The sequence below is a fragment of the Cavia porcellus genome, unplaced genomic scaffold (assembly GCF_034190915.1).
Source record: "Cavia porcellus strain 051 isolate PalLab524CR breed Dunkin Hartley unplaced genomic scaffold, mCavPor4.1 scaffold_14, whole genome shotgun sequence".
Lineage (NCBI taxonomy): Eukaryota > Metazoa > Chordata > Mammalia > Rodentia > Caviidae > Cavia > Cavia porcellus.
In genome coordinates, this window is record NW_026947497.1 from 69,580,748 (window position 1) to 69,603,106 (window position 22,359).

General features: G+C 43.8%; 1 protein-coding gene across 6 annotated transcripts in view; it reads left to right on the forward strand.

The window, feature by feature from the left end:
* The window catches only part of Lpp (LIM domain containing preferred translocation partner in lipoma), a 606,732-nt gene that overhangs the window by 40,834 nt on the left and 543,539 nt on the right, over positions 1-22,359 (forward strand). For 3 of the 6 annotated variants that reach the window (XM_013160167.3, XM_013160168.3, XM_063261222.1), the window contains exon 2: positions 13,739-13,861. The exons of 2 other annotated variants lie outside the window; for them this stretch is intronic. The gene's annotated coding sequence lies outside the window, so the exon portion shown is untranslated. Of the gene's footprint in view, positions 1-2,428; positions 2,672-13,738; positions 13,862-22,359 lie in introns of those variants that run through there. One more of the 6 variants, XM_013160166.2, reaches the window with a different exon arrangement.

Here is a 22,359-nt window from a genome sequence, read left to right on the forward strand (position 1 = left end):
TTTGTTACATGAATCTTAAATTTAAGTGGTGGGTTAGAACTTCGGAAGAAAAGAACACCGTTCCTGAAAAAACAAAACAAGAAAATCCCTCTGTAGAGTTCTGAGCAAACACAGGCTTCCAGCATTGTGATTAACAAAATGACCCAGCTTTGTATCCTCAAATGGGGTTGCAAGACCTTCTTTTCCTACAAAACACTCTTTCTGTCTCTGTGTCTCTGCCTGTGTTTTTCTCTGTCTGTCTGTCTGTCTGTCTCCTTTGGAGCAGCCCTGTATCCCGGAGATGGTTTTAGATCTGGCAAGACTGCTGTGCAGTCATGGGGAGTGGGAATGGCACCCTGAGCTTCATCTATGAAGAGTGGGAATGTGGCATGGGCAGTGCAGTGTGGCAGAGGGGGCTGAAGTGTGGCTGGTTTTGGAGCTGCAGAAGTGCATCTCCCAGGATTTTATGGGGTACATCTCATGAGTCACATGGCCACCAAGAAGAGATGTTGAATGGGTTGCTTAGCAGTAGCTCATTGGAAAACTGAAAAGGAATGGATTTCAAGTCGGCAGCAAGTGCCGGGGGAGCCAGCGGTCTGATGTGTGCGGGAGAGCCACGGGCATGGCTGAGGGCTGAGACCTCCCTCGGATAGCTTTGTTTCCATACACAGAGCCACCTACAGGAATTCCAAACCAGTGAGACAGGCATTGGTTGACATGGTCCTAAGAAGCTGACTGAGGCCAGGGAGCCAGATTTTGGTTCCATATAAGGACGAACTTCCTGGTGGAAAGCTGGAATTCGCAATTGCAGAAGATAATGATCTCTGCCTTACAGGAGACCTTAAGAATACCCTGGGATGGGGGTTCACAGGCAGTTAAGCAGTGGACCAGAGGTTCTCAGTTTCCAAGAGGAGGAGAAACATATATCCATATATATGAGGAAATGAAGTGTCCTTTTGTAGACAAGGAAATTGATCTCCACATATTTGCAAAGTGGAGAGCAAATGTAAACTCTTTCATTGTGATTTTCATATCTATGCCTGACACTCACTCCCAGGTTATCCCTAGGGAACTATTTTTTATGAAATATGTCTCTCCTCTGCTTAGGTTCCCCTGATAGGATACTGGAAGAAACTCTGTGTTCCCAAATGAAAAAGACAAAAAAAAAAAAAAAAAAAAAAAAAAAAAAAGAATGAGAAGCATTCCTTACTCCCTTCTGCCTCCCTCCTACACCTTCTGAGAAGGTTGCAGTAGATGGAACTCTCCACTGCGTTCTGCATCTGGTGTGTGGTAGAAGGTTCTTTGACCCTGTTCCATACCTATTTGAATGGACACTTATGTCTGCGTTCATTTATTCAGCATGCAATAAATAGGAAATACTTGCTCGTGATGTACTAGTTAAAATGCAAAGCAAATCATCAACCTAAGTGTGCAATTGACTATATACTATGTAGTACAAATAGAAACTGCTGTTAAAATGAGTGCATAATTGAATAATTTTGGGATATCTACACCATTTCTTCCTGAGGAAATGCAAACTACAGGAAGAGAGCTGGCTTGTGCAGCCTCTTCCTGAGTGATATGGGTGTAGGTCTGGGTTCTCCTTATTCCCCTGCAAAGCTATTTGTGGTTTGAAGACCCCCTGGGGTGAGAACAGTCACCACAAGGTTCAAGCCCAAGAGTTAGGAAATGGGAGCTGGCTCTTATTAATAAGGGGCTTATCAACCCCCACAGAAGTCTTTGCAGGCAACAGTAGAACAAGATCTCACAACCACCGGAAAGCCATGAAGTGGCAGGAATGGCAATTGGATTCCCAGCTCTGAGCAGACCCCTGCATCTTTATACTTTCATGTCTCTCTCTCCTTCTCCTTTGATTCAGTTCAGAGTCATTTTTAGACCATGTCCCTGCCTGGTCTGCTTCCCTGGTTCAATTTAGTTATCAAGCCTTCACAGGACCTCAGGGTCAGAATTAATTTTACAAATTAAACTGGAAAATTCACCCCTTCCCCAAACAATAGCCATGCTCCACTGATAGTCTGGTTTTATTCTTGCATTTTCAAACCTGGTGCCAGCCTCTTGAAGAGCTCATGCTAAACTAAGTTTCCCAGAGGACCACTGGCCCAAGAGAGTAAAACTGAGAATTATACCTCCTGCTGTTACATTTTGGATTATGCATTCCACAGGTGAACCTAAAGCCTTCAAACCAATGACTTTGGTAGAAGGAGGGTGACTTTTTCCTATTACAAAACAGTATGGATTGGCTGAGATGCCGCTTCTGTGCGCTAATAATTTACTCCGAGTAAGGAATTCTGTCTGAATGCTCTTCAAGTGCCAGAGGAGAGAAGGGTGATTTTTCTGACATCCTCTAGCCTGCTTCTCCATATTTGGCAATGTTTACCCACCACACTGATCTATTGGAGGAGAAGGAGGTGACTCAGGGTTTAGTTGAAGCAGGATTTGAATTCTTGTTTCCAGAAACAAAGTCAGCCCCCCTCCCCCTGCTGCTGCCCCTACCCTTCCCCCTCCATTCCTCTGCCCCTTGCTCCTCTGGTGGAGGAGCCAATGTCTCAGTCCTGTTTCCCTCAGGCTGGCCTTCAGGGCCACCTCTTTGCTGTGTCTTGTGCGGGACGGAGGGCCTGTGAGAGGGAGTGAGGGAGCGCTCAAGGCCAGCTTCCTGTGGGCCTGACCTCACGTAAGTACATCATTATTGCCGAGGCGAATGGCATTTCTGGCTGCAGACCTGGGGCTCGCTTGCATGGAGATATTCTGGCTGCTTCAGGGTGGGGATGAATAGCTGCTTTCCCAGGGGACACTTCCCACAGCGAGGCTCAGAGATGGATCTGCCTGAGGGAAAATTCTATTTGGATATAAAAAATAGTTGACAGATATTTCCTGTCACCTGAGGTCTAACTGGAATTGGGTAGAAAGATAACTTAGTGTCACCACGACCAGGGCTAAAGCCAAAAGCCAAAAGGGGTTTTTGTAGACAGTTGGGAAGGGGTGGTTTCACCTTGAAAAGCAGCATCATGCTTGGAATTAAGAGTGTGTCACATGTTGGCATATGACGTTTGTGTGGCATCCACCCCTTGGGATAAATACCTTGCATGCAGGACATTGTGTCTTTTTGATGAGTTGTCAAAGTTGGAGAGAGTCGGAGAGATGATTCAGTCTCACCTCTGTCTGAATCATGAGAGGCAGGGGTCCCAGGGAACAGGACCTCCTTGCCCTGAAGATGCATGGCTATTTCGGTGGGCATAGAACTCAGAACTCTGTTGGTTCATTTGCCTTCCACTGGACTTATGCAGGCAAGACAAAGGCGGATGTCCATTTTATAGAGGGGGGACTTGGAGATGCTGGAGTCACCCCCACTCACTGATCCAGCTGGTGAGAAGTAGAGGAGTAAATCCTACTGCGCCCAGTTCAAAGCTCTGGTCAGTGTGTGGCATGGGCGCAGGTGCTTGGATTTGTTATTGTTGTTTTAAATTTCATCTTTTTCTCTTTTTTCTGCTTTGGTTTCTACTTAGTTTTTTTTTTTTTTTCCTTTTCTTTTGGTCTTATGAATGTTGTTTAAATGTGATCATCTGGTTTCCTTTGCTGCTTATCTCTTTTTCTTTCTTGAAAGGGGAGGACAGCTTGTCCAAAAGGCTGAACTCTATAGCATAGACTTTTATTTTTAATTCATCTGTGACGGTGACTATTAATGCACAGACCTTGAAAGAAATGAAACAGAGATTTCTGTCTGGTCTTTATGCCTATTTGTGAAGCTGTGAGAACTGGGGAGTATTATTGTCATTCAAAGGTGAACCCTAATTCTGACTCCCCCCCAAACACACACTCTTACACAATTGTAGCCAGCTTTGATGTGAACAAAAGAAGGCAGAGACTAAGAAGGCTCCACCCTCTGGGACCCCTCGATTTTGCAAAGCCATCATCAGATGTCTGTCCTACAGTGAGTTTCTGATCAGCTTCAGGCTTCCCTTCCCTGCCTCAGGGAGGAGTAGAGCTGTGTTTGGGGGAAGCACGTTGAGGCCAGTGGCTTAGGTGGCAGAGGGGACAGAGCAGGAGTTGCTCTGAGACCCACATGTGTTCCGTCCCTGTGGTGAAAGGAGGGCAAGCAGTTGTGAACCAGCTTGGACTCCCAGGTACTGTGCCCAGCCTGTTGCCTGCTCTGGCCCCCTGGAGTAGGGCGGGGATTGCAGAGTCTGCAGTGAGGCAGGCGGAGACTGCCTGGAAAAGTGGAGGCTTGCGGGGAGTTTTCTTGTTATGGTGCAGGGAGACAAGGGCACTGGAAGGTTAGGGTTGGTAACAACGGTAGCAAGACTATATTGTTAATAGAGACAGCTGCCTCTGTCCGTTGCCTGCTGGGTATGATGCACTGGACCAAACACCCCTTAAATTATTGAGTCACCGCTACGGCTACCTACGAGTGGGTATTGTTTAACTTCAGTGAAATACACATTAAATTAAATATACCATTTTTACCATTTTCAGTGCATATCTCTGCCACAGTAAGTACAATCATACTGTGTGTGTGATCATTTCCAGAAACTTTTTGCATCTGGTAAAAGTGAAACTCCATGCCCATAAATGATGTCCTTCCCACAGTCCCTGGCAGCACACATGCCCTTCCTGTCTCTGCTAGGATGATTACCTCAGTAAAATCGTGTAGCATTTGGGAATGTGTCAGACCCTGTATGTATATACGACCCTGTACATATATACCGCATTTTGTTTGTCCATTAATGTACTATTTTTTGCCTGCAATTTTTAGAATAACCTGGAGCTCTGAGGACGAAGCACATTGCATAGTCTCTTGGTCGGTGGTGATGTGAGATGTGAATCCAGGCGGTTTGGCTTCCAAATGTATGGAATCGGGAGCCAGCTGACAGCGAACTCTTGGACTCTTGTTAGCAAGAATGTGACAAAACAGGGTGCCGCTCTGCTGGATAGTGACACCCCCTCACTAACGGCAGTGACATTTCAATAAACCAAGCATCCCTGAGGATCCGGCAGAGATGTCTTGCTTTGTTTTTATATTGGCCTCTGGGGAGCTCAGAGTCAAATTTGAAGCCTGCCTCTGGCAAATAGCGTGAGACTTGGGCTCTTTATTTTTCGTATCCGTATTCCACTTCCTTTACCTCACTGTTCTGTGTGGCCGTGAGTTTTCATGATCATCTTTCTTTTTTATCATCCTGCCTCCCTCCCTCATTTTCTTAAACATCGTGAACTGGGTGCATCTTTCATCAGGAAATTCAGGTCTTTTCTGAATATGGAAATAAACACCATGGATTGTAGTGCTTTTTCTTACGGGCTCCGTGCAGGGCTCGCAGTGTGCTTTTCTGATCTTGCCTGCTCCTAGCTCAGCATTTTCTACAAACCTCTTGTGTCTCCCTGATCTCACCCAGGATAAGAGTGCAGTGGGCGACCGTGGGTCCTAGTGTTCCACACAGTGTGTCTGATTCTCCCAGCGTGCTGGATCCCTGCTTTACCTGGGAGACCAGGTCAAGACCTGCTCAGGCCCCACAAAGTCCTGCAAGCACTTCAGCATCTGGGAGCCCAAGAGATTGGGCACTATGTAGACTGTATTCCCTGAGGTTATCATCAGGCTTCAGTGTCGTGCATTCATATAGTTTAATACATCTTTATGGAGTCCTTCCTTGTCTGCCTGGGACAGTTCTGGGCAGTAGCACAGCACAGGGTTTAGAGGGATGAGTGAAACCCACAAATCAGTGATCCCTATTCAGAGAGGTGAATGAGAAATGCACCTGGAAATCGGCGGTGGCCACTCATCCAGAGGAGGATACAGGCCTGTAGGCAGGGGCCCTGGGCACTGCTGTTCAGGCTGAGGTCTGAGGCCTCGAGCCATGGACACGTCATGGCGCAAAGCATCATGGGCAGTCAGTGCTGGAGGCCATGAGGTGGCAAGGAGCCTGTGTCTCAAGAACACAAGGTGTGGGTTGCACTAGTACCTCATGGGCTGCCTGGGAAGAAACAAGAGAGTGGAACCAGCAGGGGCTAGGAGAAGTTAGGCTGGAGACCTGAGCCCAGGTAGGATGGAAACCTTCCCACGTAGGTGTTACAAGTGTCTTTTTGGTTGCTGTGGGGCAGGGAGGTGTCATTGGAAGGCCAAGGCAAGAGTAGAAGCTGAGAAGCTAGCAGAGAGGCGCTGGGTGTGGTAATTTACTCCTATAATCCCAGTTCTCTGGGAGGCTGAGGCAGGAGGATTGCAAGCTCAAGCCCAGTTGGGCAGTTTAATAGTGACTTTTAGAGACATTTTGTCAAAATAAAAAATATAGCTCAGTGTGAAGGGTGTGGGTTCAGGCCTCAGCAACACAGGTGGTAGAGATCCTTCCAGGGCTGCAAAGGTGGGCTGCCTAGAAGCGGGTGGGTGTGTGGGTTCAGGGCATGCTTTGGAGGGACTGTGACAAGGACCTCAAGTATAGATTCCCTTTAGAGATTTGTCTGCCTAAGACTGAGAGTGGAATGAAAGCATGCAGTGGGGCTGCACACAGGAGCAACTGGCATTCCAGGACCTGCCTTCACTCCTAACCTTGAGCTTTGGCCGAGGAACTTCTTGGCTGAGAGCCCTCGGAATGCCCCAGAATAAGCCCCACAGAATGTGCAACTTCCTTTGCTCCCCCTGGGTATTTTTATACAGCATATTTTCCCACCAAAAATATGGGGCTTTGCTGAGTGATGTTGACTTTATGGGCCATATTTAATATATTAGTTTTTCTTTCTTTCTCTCCCTTTGCTCCGTCCCCCTCCCCCTCCTCTTCCCCTCCATTCCTCTCCCCTCCCTTTCTCTCTCTCCTTTTTCTGTTTTGTGGTGCTACAAAGCCAATTCAGGGTCTAGCACATGCTAAGCACATGACGTGCCACGGAACCCCATTCCTAGCCCTTATTTTTCCTTAATGTACTCCCTGTTCTGGCAAAGGTTTCTGGCTTCTTTCCTCAGTGGGGAGCTTTCCAGCACCCTGTCCCCTCCTGAGCTGGGCCACCAAAGCTCCACCTTGGCTTGAGGGCTGTGCTCAGGGAGGGGCCTATCTAAGTTCTTCATTCACACTGAACTTAACTTGCTGGCCACTGTCTCCTCTCTATAATTCCTTTTAGTGGACTGGGTGTTCTTGGAAACATTCCCCTTCTCCGTGGAGAAGATGATTTCAGAGAAGATAGTCAGCCTACACAGTGTCCCAAAGCAAGGTAATGTTTGAGTCAGGTTGAGAATCCAAGATTTTTTTCACTGAGCCTTGGGTAGTAGTGGTGGTACCAAGATCTTGCATAGACCTTAGGCCCCTGACTACCCATGCCCATCTTAATTCTACAGTTAACTTAAACCTAGAGAGCCCCAGAGGGCATAGACTACTGTAAATCATCTAATAATTATTCCTGAAGCTTCCTCACACTCTCTTCACATAGTTGCAGCCTTAAGATATAAGGCTTTTTAAAAAAAAAAAAAATCATCTATTCAACTTTACATTTTAAAAACACAAAAGTTGTGCTCAATCAAGTTTAATTTTTTTTCTTTCATATTACCCATTCTGTCAACAAACATTTATTGAGTCCTTACTGTATGCCCGGCTTTTGCTAGGCGCTGGAGATTGATTCAAAGATAATTTGGAGGCGTGTGGAAGGAGAGTGAATAATTACAGCACAGTGAGATAAGTGCTATCATAGAAGGATACAGAAAGAGCTGGAAATAGCGCTATGAATAACATCTCTGAACAAATTGCCTGCTTTTTTCCTTTTGGATTATTCCCTGATGTATATTGCTCAAAGTGGGATTACTGGGTCATTTAAAAGATGAAGACAATTTGGCTCAAAAAAGATGTAATGACTTGCCTGGGGAATATAGCTCAATTTTCAGCAGGGGAAAAATTGTTGACAACTCCAGATTTAGACCACTTCTTTAGGAGGATTGGGCAGTTTCTCTGTCACCCCTAGCAACATGATGGCTGTCAGGAGGAGGAGATCTCTTCTGAATATGTCGGCCTGCACACAAGGAACCCAGGTTCTCATATTCCATCTTATTAACTGTTCTCACAAGAACCAAAGTCTTTATGTGCTATTGTTTCCTTTTTATAAATGAGCAAACTGTGCTCTTGTTACAAGGAAGTGACTTGTGACTTGTTCAGGATTCTATGGTTGTTAAGTAGAAAATTTAAGAGTGACAGAGTTTCCTTGAATTCTTTGATTCCCACCCCATTCCTTCCCTGTGCTGTGTTTACCAATCAGGGTTACTTAGGCTCCACGCAGGGCTTGGAAATTTCTTAGTGAGCCAGAGTCATTTCTCTCAAGACATTTCTCTTAGGATCCATGAAATCAAGGTACAGAACTTCATATCCCTGAAGTCAAAGCCAGGGAGCAGCGTCCTGTACTCTGATTTGAAAGGACCTGAATGGCCATTATTCCTGATCCTGGCCCAGCTCCTGAAAGGCTATTTGCTTGGCCCTAGCACTGGAACACAGAATCCCAAGTAAAACTGAAACCACGCCACAGTTCTGCTTTGAAATGGATTATTTCCCCAGCACTTAAAGGCATTAAGCAATGACTTCTGCCCTAGTGTACCATCCCAGGCCTCCCATAGGCAGGCACCAACCAGTTAACCAGTTCATGTTCACTGAGGACTTCCTTATGCCTCAGCTCACTCATCCATAACCCCCCCCCCCGCCTCTCCTCAGGGGTACCTTGTATTTGTCCACATCCGTGTGTTCCTAGCTCAAGGGGTTCCTAGATCATGGAGATTCTTCCCCTGGGATGACTTCTCTCATCTCTAGCCTTAGAACTCCTGATCTGCTGTAGACTTCTGTTCTGGTGCCATCTTCCAAAGGAAGTAATCCCAATTGCCATCTGCTAATCCTACACCATCCATTCCCCTGCACAGAAATGATCTGTCCATCCTGCTAACTCACATTACAGTTAGCTTCGAGGCAACAGAGTATAAATGTACATTGCTTACAAATATGGAGTATGGATTTGAAATCTGGTGTTGCCATTTCCTATGTGTCAGTTACTTGAGCTTGAATTTGTCAAATGTTAAATGGTAGTGTTTTTTCTTGGCCCTTGGACTCTCCTGCTTGGTGTCTCATTTTTCCTTCTAGATAGGAAGCTCTTTCAGGGTAGGGAAGGCATCACATCTTCCTAGGGCTGTAGGCATGTGGGAACTACGAGGAGAGAGATTGCACAAAACCTAACTAGTGACTTAGGGCAGACTCAGTGGTTGTTGAAGGCTCCTTTCAAGTGGAGGACGCATAGGAGAAGCTGAGTGTAGCCCTGACTCCTGCTTATGGAGACTTATGAAAGCGCCTAGAACCTATCTCCAGCCCATCTTCTGGTTCAGGGAGCTCACTGATGCAGGAAGTTCCCTGAAGACAGAGTGATGTGGGAGAGACTGTCAGATGTGGAGGGTTCGGGGCAATCCTTATGGCCATCTCCTCTGAGAAGGTTTCTTGAGAAACTCTCCAGCCTTGCTGTGTTTAGAGGCTGACCATGGAAGGCAGTCCTTCCCACCCTGCATCCTTTCTTCTTTTCCTTCCTTCATTCCTGGCCACGAGTTGCAACCCAGGAGCTCATGCATGCTAAGCAAACGCTCTACCATTGAGCTACACCCCCACCCTTTTTATTTCTTATTTTGGCACCTTCCATTAAATTGCTCAGGCTGGCCTTGAAATTATGATCCTCCCAACTCAGCCTCCCAACTACCTGTGATTGCAGTTGTGCACCCCCACACCAGCTTTGATTCCTTGCTGAAAGTAATGGCCCTACTTTGCAACTTTCTCTGTGTCGCTTCCCGAGATGCATGTCCATGAGTCTCACAATCCAAGTGCATCAGCCAGGGACACAAAGTTCCTTGTGTTCTGCCTGCAGCATTCCTTTTCAGCCCCGTGTCCTGCCATATGCCTTCGGTTCCTCTGTCCCTGACCTCCTTGGATTAGGGTTAGTCACTTTCTCTAAGAACACCCTGAACTCATCCTCCTGAAAGTCTTTGCACATTGTGTTCCCAAGGCCTATTTTATTCTCCTTCATACACGGAAATTCTCTTGGGTGTTGAGCTTTGTTTAGAAGATTCATCATCCACAGAGAATGTGCAGATCCTTAGCATGACATTGCATGGACCTGTGCTGCTGTGTTGTTTTCAGCCTGTCCGGTGCACTCTAGCACATTCCTAGGGAGATGGGAAGGTCTTTGAGAGCTCTGGACATATCAGACCAGCAAGGTCTACACACTAGGACATGAAGTGTTAGTACCTCTATTTGTGCACTGCTGATCTCAGGGAATTTGACATGTTCACTAACAGTTATGCCAGAGGGGTTTCAGACGCTCATGCTGGGATAACCTGTGGTTTGTTTGATCATAAGCCCAGCCGTTTGAATTTTATTTTTGAATTCACCTGATGTTAGCTAACTTTTCAGAGAGGCGCATTTCCCACATACCAGTAGAGGTCTGATTTATGCGAGGTCTCTGAGGCTTTTATTTGACTTAAGAATATCATGGCAAGGTGGAGTTTAGGACAGATTTAAGTGCTTCTAATATGAACCTTTTTTGTTTTTCAGTTTTAAAGACAACCATTATTTTTATCCCAAAGCTTCTTGAAATACGATGATAACAGGAGTTTTCAGATATGTTTCTGCCTTAAGCAGAATGACTGTCCGTGTTATATCTAGCTTTAACTGCAGTTAATGAAACCTGTGTCACGAAGCTTGATTTTTGAAGACGTAGGTTCATATCCTGAGTTTATTGTTCAGTATTCCTGAAACCTTGGTCAGATGCCTACCTTTCTGGCTCATTTCCTCAGTGTACAATTGGGAAACATTTTTTGTGGGTTGATAGCAAACTTGAATAAAATTTTGGACTTTATAAATATCTTCTTCAAAAAGCTGGAATTGTAGGCCATTTTTCAATAACATTTTTAAAAGGTTTGCATTCAAAGGAAAATACTTAGAAGTGTAAGAGTCTATGTAGTATTTTATTTTTCGAATGTTAATATAAATTACTTTTATATACATACAGTATCTAACAGACTTAGAGATTATAAATGACTCCTGATAAATTTTAGTTGAAATAAATTACAGCTACTGAAACTTATTTAAACTTTGAGAACTTACAGAAATCTAGAAGGGAGGAGGAGGACATGAATTAATACATGTTGTATGCAATATCTGTACTGTTCATGCTGGATTTGGAATCCCAGAAAGATTGCCTGCCCTTGATGGGTAGGAGCTGTTGGTCCCATTTTGCAGACTTAGAAGCTTCAGCTCAGAGAGGTTAAAATGATTATCACAGTCCAGTGTCAAAGCCATGACCTTCAAATTGTATTCAGGGTAGCTTCTAAAAATCCCTGCCATTTACAGATGTGACAGCGTCTGCCTTTGCTTTGTTGATTTTTTGTCTTCTTCCTCCAGGGGCAGCCACTAATTCAGGACTGGATAAAGCAATGGGAATTTGCAGTCTTGACATACTGTATCTTGTTTAATGCATCTTGATGAGTGTCTTGACTTTTCCTGCCAAAAATCTCTCCTTAAAGTGTCTCCTGAATTCTTTTGACTATGCTCTTTTATCAGCCTTTACTTCTTTTCTTCCCTTTTGGAGAGATTATTTGCCATTACCTGTCTCACTTTAGAGGTCAGAGGTCTCATTACAGGTTTCAGTTTTCTTTTAAAAAACATGAGTAGAAAATTAAATTCACTGGCCACTTCCTGCCATCCTTTATTGTCTACAGGCAGGTTTGTAGATGGGGTGTCAGGGAGCCGTTGGTCTCTTGAATTTGACCCTGACCGGGGCCAGGACTTAGTGCTTCACATATAGGTCTTCACTGTCTTCACTGTAAAAAGTGAGGTCACCATAGGTGTTCCCCAAATTTTTAAAATTATGCTGGTTTTACGGTGTCAAAAACATCAATTTCTGCTGAGCTGCGTAATCTGGCAGCTGTTTCTCTGATACTTTTCAATCTTTAGATTTAATCTCTTCAATAATGTATAATTTTTTAAAGAGAAGCTTTTATAGACACTCCTGAAATATAAGGTTGGGGAGGGGGATAAATGGATGTTAAAAAATAGAAAACAACCAATTAAATAGTATATAGCATGTAATTCTCCTTGGAAACTTACCACGAAATTGAGGAGCACTTTAACAACTGGTAATTTAAATTGCATTTGAACTCTGCTAATGGTTTGTTTGCATGGGAACTTCAATCATTTCCCAGCGGTTCTTTAGCAAAGCTGCTTGTTCTCTTTATGGAAAAGAAGAAAAAAATTATTAAAAGACAAGTCAGCTATGAAAAAGGGAGCCCACTTCCACTGGAGCATAAAGGGGAGCCGGAGAGTCAATGAGACTCCCTCATGGGGAAGGGTGGGCAGCTTTTGCCTCTCAGTGAGGTTCAGAAATCTGGGGAGTCACGTGCCCTTTGGTGGTTGTGGAAACTGTTCTGATTTCTCTTTCTCTGTGTGAAAAGAAGCTTGGGTTTGGTTTTATGGGGCTTGGGTGGGGGAGGTTGTCCTTTTGTTTTCTATGAGAGTTCACTGTCCATATCTCAAGTGATGACCTTCTAACAACCCATTCCTCAGGAGATGTGATTTGTACCTGTCTGTGGAAATAAGTTAGAGAGCTCTGAGATTCTGGAAGACAATCGGCTTTCAGGGATCTCATTGCTTAGCTTGGCTCATCTCAGGTCAGCTGTCTTTTCCTTAGTGTTCCTTCCTGCTATTGATTGGAAGGGAGAGGCTTGAGCAGGTGTTTAGAGGTGTGGGTGTAAGTCTTGGTTTAGCCCCAGAGCTGCTTGTGTGACTGAGAGAAGAGTCACACAGTAAATCCTCTGCCCAGGAAATCTGTGTTCTCTGTCAAGTGGGTAATTCCTAGCTTCAGTGGAACAAGCTGTGGACTCCCCGCTGCCAGTACTGGGTTCCTTGAATGATACCCTCTGTATCCTAGGTTCTCCTGCTTTCGCTTGGAAGAATCGAGATCCTTACTTTTTAAAGGCCTTTCCAACTTAGATTGAATGAGGTGACATACAGGAAGCTGTTGTGTGATTGGTTCAATAATGCTTAAAATCACAACAGTGAGAGTGGGAGGGGTATGTGGATTTCCCATGCATTTACAAGCAGAAGCTTTAAAAATTCACTAGACCACTTCTCTGTGGAATATGCATTGCGTAAACTTTAGGAAAAGGCTAGTCCTGAACAAAATGAAACTGATACTGAGGCCTTAAAAAAGTGCTGTGATTTTCTGACTTTCTTCCTTTGGCTGGCTGTCATTTTTCAGACAAGGAAATTAAAGTACAAAGGTCCTGAGTTTGATTCCCAGTACCAAAAACAAAGAAAGAAACAAATGCTACTGGGTCTTATAGTTAAAAAGTTGTCTTTATTCTCTTCTTCCTCCTCTCTTTTTATTTGATGTAGTTTAGATTGATTTTGTTTTCTTGTCTAAAATATAACTTTATATAAAATTTTATAAAATATGTTTTATATAAAATATAGTTGACTTTTTTCATCCCCATTATTAAGACAAAGCTGTTTGTTCCAGGAGAGCTAAGATATGAAGGCTGAGATACAAGATCCTCTTTCCTCATCATTTTGAGACAAGTTAGTGAAATGCAAGTAGAAACTGACTGAGCTTAATACATACACAGGGAAGTCCCAAGAGTGGTGGCATCTGAGCCTGGCATCACCCCAATGTGGTCTCCTCAGAAGCTTGTAACCTGGGAAGTTCTAAAGCTGCTAAAACCCTGGCGATTCCCAAGCAATCTCCTGTCCTGTTTTCACAGGTGGTGACCTTGAAGATCAGAGACGGAAGTGAAAAAAGAATCCAGTTAGCTGTTTCTCAGTCCTGTGCTGTTTTCATTGTTCTATTGTGCTCTCGATAGAGGGGAGATATTTTCCCTCAACTGGTGAGTCCTACACAGAGATGTTTCTCTTTTAAAATTAACTAGCATGTTTCAGTGAATTAAAAAAATAATCGATTGTTTTCATTTAAAACATGGCACCATTTAACTAAGATTAAAACTAGAGAAGATCAAAATGTCCTTTTTCTAAAAATTCGATTTCATTGGCAGCGGGCAAGATACAATAATGCTAATAAATTGTGTGGCACAGCAAAAAGGCAGGACTCAGCTCTTGGAAGGAGTCTTGCAGAGAAACTGGAGGAAAAATGAGAGGAATGATGATTTCATGTTGGCAATAATTGTATTCTTTATTTTTTCTCCTTTGGCATGAAGGGAAGTGTTTTTGAAATTGAAAGACCAAATTGTAAATGTCAGGCAACAATGATACCAACATTTGGGAGGAAAGAAAGCAATGCCATTATTAAGTGTCTCTTGTTTGCTCCTATGCAAAGTGCTTTTTCTGTGATCTCATTGGTTGCCACAAGAACCCTTAGAGGTAAGAAGGTAAATTTGCTTGTGCAGAGGGTATGAGCCTCTGGTAATGTGCCTGCTTATAATCGAAGTGTGAATCTTGCTGTTCATTTGGAAATGGAACCTAGTGACCAGGTAAACTAACCTTTCTTTATCCTGTGTATCTGGGAACACTTCCAGAAAAAAAAATTGTATGTGGGGAGAACAATCAGGATTCCCTGGGCTGTGTTGAGATCTAAGGAAATGAATGGAGAGTTCTGGCTAAGGTTTCCAAGTGGGATTCTAGTTCTGTGGTCTGCATGCTGAGGTCCAATCCCCGTCTTCCCAAGCACTGGCATTTGTACTGTGTAAATACTATGCTTTACAGTGTTTGTGGGTGGCTCTTCAAAACAGAGCAGATGCTGTTGTGATTGATAAAACCCAACTTCATTTAAAAGTGTGACTGAATCTGTAGTTGCATTTTGTTGCTGTGTCTTCATCAGTGTACAGCTGACTTTCTCTGTGCCTGCAGGTCTGCGTAACACAAAAAGGTGGATTTCTTTGACCCTGACTCTTCAACATCTCAGTTTGATGAAATCTCAAAGCTCTGTGTCGAATACTTTTCCCCTACCACATAGTTTAAGTATCAAATGGGAATTGTTAGTTGCTGAGTTTTCTCAGTGTTTAACATTAAATTGTGAGTTAATTTGTGAGTACTTTAACAGTAGTATGCTGAAGGAGACTCAGAAATTCTTGTTGTCTGTAAACTAGCTGTGAGCCAACAGAGGTTTTAGCCTTCTAATATGCTGCTGTGGCCTTAAACTCTGTTAAACGGAGTGTGGTATCTGGACCAAGATTCTGCATACCCTGAATCACTGGAAACTGGCAAGTCCAGCGAGGGAGTGGGCTTTAGGCTCATCTTGGAAAGTTCTCGCATTCTGTTTCTCTGCCATCTTTGTTGTGTTGGCTTCATCCTTAGGTTGTTCTGCTTCGCGGTCATGAGGTAGCTGCCCACCATAACCCAGATAGTGGACATCTTTCTTCTTATTCAGAAGAAGAAGAAGGGCCCTGTTTGCCACCTTCTCTGAGACTTGGGCCACTATACATAGCTGACCTAGTCACTGTGACCAAGAGGACTGTGTTAACAGATCTGAATGAACCAGGGCTTTCCTAAAAGTGAATTAGGAATAGTTTCACCCAACTATGATGGCAGTCACACAGTATAGAAGAAATGACTCCTCCAGGAAATATCCAGGCACTGTTGGAAGAAAGCACTAGAAACTACATGAGGGGCTGCAGACTTTTTGTATACTCGCTTATGCTAGGAGCTTTTTTAGGGTATCAGGATTTAATCTCTGCCTTACCTTCTGAAAAGGACACTAGTCAGCCAGGTGCTGGCCAAGGATGATGAGCGGGCCAAAAAGAAGTCTCACCAAGAACTATTGTAAGTCTGATCTGTGCAGAAGGAGGATCTGGAAAGTTCCAGAAGGCAAACCCATGTCATGAGACAGACAGTGTTTCTCAGTTCCTGTGTGTGTCCCTATAATCTACTGGGCATATGGCTCCTTAATAGATGCAGTGTGCATTTCCATAGATAGGATGAGCGTGAAGGTGGTGGTGTCCTGCTGATACTGGATTAGTCTCTGTCATGCAGTCGCAAGGACTCCTAGCATAGATGAGGCTGAACCACAGAGATTTATAGAATTAAATAAATGGTTGGACAGAAAGAGAGAGGCTTTTGAGACCAATATAGCTAAAGAGCATTGTGAGTGTATTAAAAGGCAGACTGTGTCAGGATAGGATAACGGAAGATCTGCCATACATTAGATGTACAATTCTAAAAAAACATCTTTCCACCCTCACTTTTCTAATCTCTGGAATAGAGAAAAGGCCATTGTTTTGCTTGCCTGTCGTGTTTATTTAGAAGAAGTGTGTTCATAGATTCTAGGCTGTTTATTAAACTATGAAATGTGGTTCATATGTGATATATTGTTCCAGTTGGTTTCTTCCTTAGAGATTCCTGTTGAATATACAGAGAAACAAGACAATACGTCGAGTGCCTGGTGCATACTGCATAGTCAATGGGTATCCTTCCTCTAGCCAGCCCTGCCAGTGGGTGGGTGCATACTTTATCTGTATCTTGCAACTCAGCTCAGTCTGAGCCTGATCATTAAAGTTGAAATAAAATTGTATAATATTATGGCCTTCCACATTCATTTTTGCCTGAGGCAGGGGAGGTAGAAGGAGGCAAATCTGAAGACCTAGGAAGGTTGATGGTCCAGAGACCCAGTCAGTTCAGTTCTTGTTTTGTTTGGTTAGATAATCATACCTTCTGTTCCAGGCATGACCAGCTCAGTGGGAGTCAGGAAGGAAATTATTTCCCTTTTTTGAGAGCAGTGTACAATAGTTGACTGTAGCCAAAGACTTTCAGTTTTAATGTTTCCTCTGGTCCTGAGAAGTATTAGGTATTGGTCTCTGCCGGAAGCAAAACATTGGTTACTTTCGCCTGTAGTGGATTTCTAGGCTCTGTATAGTTACTTGGTCTGGGAATTTGTGAACAACTACCTAGCTAGAGATTTGTTATTTGCTTCAACAATTATGAGGACTCACTGGTCCAAGATGTGTCCTGTCAGCCTCTTCAAATTCTGTGGCTCTTTATGTAATCAAGGGACATAGTTTGGAAAGTATGTTTTCTCTCTGTAAAAATGAACAGTAGAGATATTTCTTTTCCACCTGACTCCAAATTTTATTTCTTGGCTTTTGGGATAGTGGAGATATATTTAACATGTGAATGGTCCCAAGAGATCCACTAATTCTTAACTTCTTCCTCAATATGAAGGGGTCTGATGCCTGAATAGGTGAGAGCTCTTTGTAAATTGCTGCAAAATATCTACCCTTGGTTCACTGGGTGCTTGTTTTCTGCTCTGATCCCAGTGTTCAGAGACAGTGAATTGCCGAATCTCCATTCCTGCCCTCCCTTCCTTCTTTCCTCTTTTGCAGGTGTTCTAATATTGAGCTACAACTCCAGCACCTGCAGAATCTTTAAGACACTGTAGGAAGTGAGCTAGGTACATGCCTAGATCTGAGGAAGTACATAGTTGAGGAGAAATACACACATATAAGGAAGTTCTTGTTTACAACATGTTTATTGATCACCACATACATTTTGGACTTCAAGCTTGATTGGGGAGATCAAAGTAAGTTAGTCACAACCTTAGAAGTCTCAAAGCCTACATACACAACTAGGAGGGGTTAGAAAGAATGAGGCTCCAGGAAGAGGTGATCTGATCTTAAATGCTTTTTTTTTTTTTTTTGGTGGTACCAGAGATTGAACTCATGACCTTGCACTTGCCAGGAAGGTGCTTATGCTGCTGAGCTAAATCCACAGCCTCTGAGCATACCTTTGTGAAGCAATTTTATTTGAAAAAATTCGAGAGTAGGGAGGCATCTCATTTAAAAAAAAAAAAAAAAATAGACAAGCAAAATGTAAGAATGGTGTGGCTTTTTAGAGAAAAAATAACACATGTTCAATTAATGGTGTGCTTCACCGCCTGTAGAGTTTTGTTGTCCTTGGAGGTTAGAGCTGCTTTGGTGGAAATGTCTGGAAGTTCGTGCTGGAGCCCTGTGTTGTACAGGTGAGACCCCCGAGAGCTGGAGAAGGTGCAGATTCTCTGGGGCCATGACTCGGTGAGTAGCAATGGGCAGATTCATCAAATTCCTCCACATTTCGCTCTCTGTCTCATCAAGCTATCTCTGCTCCTTCCCAATTCCACATCAGATTAGGGAGAAATAGGCCACTGCGTGGCACTTTGAGTCTTGGTGTTGTCCCTTTCATTATATTTTAGGGATCTGCTCCACCGGCTGTTGGGTCCCGCTGTGTCCTTGAGAGCCAGGTCCATCAGCGTGGCTTGGCTCAGGCTGTGAGCCTCTGCAGTGAGGCACAGTCTGCATTAGGAACCCAGAGCAGGAACCCAGCCTTACTGGGAGGCTTTCGGGATCAGACAGGAAACCGCAGCCAGCACCATCCATTTGCAGTAAGTTTCTTTTTTAGGGCATCCATCTCTTTCCTCCCATCTCTTGCCCGCTCTTTCTAAACCCAGGCTTGACAGTTCATTTTACAGAAGGTGACAGGTTCTTTTGCGAGTCCACCATACTATTCTTAAAAAATTAATGGAAATGGGAGACTAAAACTCTCGGGTCAGCTGGTAGTCACCTTATAGCGCAAATGAAGAAAGCACGGCTCTGATCATTAAAAAATGTCACTGCCTGCTATGTTAATCCTTCTTGCTCTGTGCACCCATTTTGCTGTCAGTACTTTTTATATTTTTAGTACGTTTAAGATACTCATCATTTTTTTTTTTTTTTTTTTATTGAAAGGGAGTTCTAGCTTGAAGGAAAGCAGATTTTGACAAAGCAGATTTTAGAGTAGGAAGCCTGGGTATTAGCTGGGCATCATCTTACTTAAGTCATTTAATCAGGTTTTAAAACTGCTTCTGTGTCTTAAAAATATGGAGCAAGAAGCGCCTACTTTGCCATGTGTGGTGGCGCAGGCCTGTAATCCCAGCACTGTGGGAGGCTGAGGCAGGAGGATTGCAAGTCGGAGCCTAGCTTGAGCAACTTATTGACTTTGTGAGGCTGTGTTTCGGAATTAAAAATTTAAAAAAAGGACCGAGGATATAGCTCATCAGCACAGCACCTGCCTGGCAAGTGTGAGGTTGTGACTTTGATTCCTAGTATAAAACACACACACCAAAGAAAGGAGAATTTAAAGATACATTAATAGGCTTAGGAGTGTAACTCAGTGTTCAGTAGCCTGTACCACAAAAGAAAGAAAGAAAAAAAGAAAGAAAAAAGAAGCATACTTCACAGTGCTCATGAAGCAAGCGATTGCATAAAGGGCCGTTGTGGTCCCCGACAGGCACGTGTCCTGCTTTCTTGGGTCTGCACCAGTGCTGGAAACCACGCTTACTTCTTTTCACTGTTGTCTCAGTGGCTTCCTTTGCACTGTCCCCTGGGCGGGGAAGAGAGCTGAGACATTTGCATATCGGTCATACCAGATTGGATGTTTTCCTGAATAACTAAAAGCCTTAACATTTGTAGTTCAGCTCAGTAGCTCCCAAGACATAAATCCAAGCATCAGAAGATGCTCATGTTTTCTGATATTTGAAAATATGACACTTCTGGGGAAAAAGGATTCATAAACTCTGGTTCACGAGGGAGGTCTGTTGGGCATTGCTGCGGAAGTGCTGGTCTTCGAGATAAGACTGTGGAGTCCAGAGGGCAGGCTCCCTTCAGCAAAGTCTACTCTGCCAAGGGCAGCATCCATGGGCCTGGCCAACTCCGACCTTCTTCCTCGGTTCCTCCTTGGACTTCTTTAGGATGACATCACCTTACCCTGCTTCAGTGGCAACTGGCTTGAGTTATATCAGTTATTAAAAATGATCTAATATTTTCCATTTAAACCCGGTGCCTTGGCGCTTTTCGTGATTAAGCTAGTGATTTATTTATAATAAGGTATAAGATGGCTGTGGCCACTCTATGATGTCATCCAAGAGTGACATGAAAACAAAATAGGCTTTTACATAATGAAAGTGTTCCTGTAATACAGAATATAGCAAGGCTTTTTTCTCATTGAAATGGAGATATATTCTCTACTGTTCTATCTACTCCCTTCTTATCTCCTTGTTCCATTTTGAGTCCTTTAATTTCATTAAAACTAGCATTTGCAACTCCACAAAGGCTCTGTCTGCTTTACTCCTCTAATCCTGTCTTCTTGTCTTCTGTACATTCCTTCCCTGTGGCTACTGCCCATGGCTTCTGCTGGCTGTCGCTCTGCCCTACACAGCTGCCCTCACCATTCCTTTGCCTGTGCTGTTTTTGCTTCTGGGAATGCACCTTGGCGCTCACTTTTCTTGGGCTGAAATAGATGCACCACCCTGGCTCCTGCAGAGTGCATCCTTCTGCAGGCCGGCCGACAGCGCGTCTTCCTTCCGGAGTTCTGGGAAGCTGCTGCGCCTGGCTGGAAACCATTTCTCTGTTCTTATTATAATTTAATACACTAACAAGATCACATTGCTGTCACCCACAGCTCCAGGAAAAGGAGGAAAAGTGACCTGGGAGCTAGGGGCAGGGGTCTTTCTCGTTCTAGATTTGCTTCTTATAATGAGGTGGGGCAGGCTGTGGCCAGTCCTTGGGTTGCAGTCGTCCTCATCTGAGGGATGAGTGGTTTGAATTTCACTGTCTGTTCATGCATGGTGTGTGGTGGTGGCTTCTTGAGCTGCTGTGTGAAGAAGGATTCTGAGGCTGCACACTGACAGAGGTCGGAGCAATTAGTAGGATCTGCTTTCGTTGCGAGCAGAGATGGAAGCACAAAGGCACGTAGTAGATCTCTTGGTCTCTTGAGTGCTTTTGGACTACACAATTTAAGGTTCTTTTTTTGTTTTACCTACTGGGATGCTTTGATTTACGGACTTTTAAGTGTCTTGCCCAAAGACATACAGCAAATCAGCATCTAAAATTCAATTTTCAGATACAGCGACAGTGCAAGATTCGTATTTTGATATCGCATTTATCTATGTGGACTACCTATAAGAGCTGAGAAGCTGAAATAAGTCCTGGATGGCCCCAAATTCTGTATATATTTTAGGTGAGGTGGGGTCAGGGATGGCTTTCACTTCTTTATCTTTTTCGCTCCCAAGGAAATGAAATATGCACACTGTTCTAATTTATTTCCAAGTTGGCAGTTCAAGTTTAAGGTCAGCATACCAGGTTCTTACCTGGATCAGCTTTACTGCATGAATTCATTAGATCCATTCCACCCCTCCTTCCAACCCTAGTCAAGGCACATAGCTCTTAGCGGAGTCTAATTGCCTGGAGGCTACATCAGCTCAAAGCCAGGCCATGGAACAGGGGGAAACGAATAGAAGAGGGAAAAGAAGAAGGTGGTTCAGGACGGTTTAAGGCTGTAGAAATGAGAGCCCTGGAGGGATGGAAGAGGCACTGGAAAGGATCAATGTGGAGAAGCTGGAAGAGGATGAAAGAGGAAGGAGAAGAGGTGGTGTGTGCTCCTGTTGGACTCTGATGTGGAGGACCAAAGCTCACTTTGGTTGCTCACAATGAGTTCTGGGAGTAGTGAGTAGAAGGAACAGAATGATACCATGAGGAACAGTATTTACTGTTAGCAGACCAGAGATGGAATGTGCTTTTTAGGGAGTCAAAGTTCTCCATTATCGCAGGGTTTTAGGTAGGAGCTAACACCAGTGTCTTGTACAGGAAATAGGAAGTTGGACTCTTTTAAGGCCCAAACTTAGAAAACCTTTGAAGGTTTTAAGAGTCTAGAATTATCAGAAGATAAATTTCATGTGCATTTCAGTGACTTCCCTTTTAAAATGAAAGCATTGTGGAGGAAAGTGATTCTTTTCTATGTGGACTTGGCACACAGAAATGCCAATTTATCTTGAGCAATCTTTTGTCATACTTAGAATTATTGGTGGATGAAGGAAAGGAAGCTGAAGATGTTCTTGTGCTTTTTAGTACTGTTTATTTTTGAGGATGATTTCTGTGCTTCCTTTTGAGAAAGTCATGGAGAATCTGGTTTTTAGGACTTAGGCAATTTCCTTACTGTTTTGTCAGTGATTTGCTTTTTTTACTCTGCACATGTCTTGTTTATGCATCCAGTGGAACATTCATGCCCCTTTGCTCTGCCATTTATGCAAATTCTCAGTCTTCCTTCTCCCTGGACATAGAAACTCGATGGGGGCACAGATCTGGTCTTATTAGGTAACCATTGGTTGGTACTTGGTACACTGGTTTGCAGATAATACTAGTGTGACTCGTTAATTTAACAACTGCTGTGTACCTACTGTGTGCCAGACACTTGTCCAGATGAATGAACTAGGAGCAAAAGCGACAAAGTAAGAATAAATGCACACATGAGACTGGTCGTATGAAGAAGAACAGGTTAGAGGCAAAAAGGAAGAGGACATAGATGTAGCTGGTTTCAGGTGTTGCTGGTAAGAGTTCAGGAGAGCAAAGCCCTGTGGCATGAAGGGGAG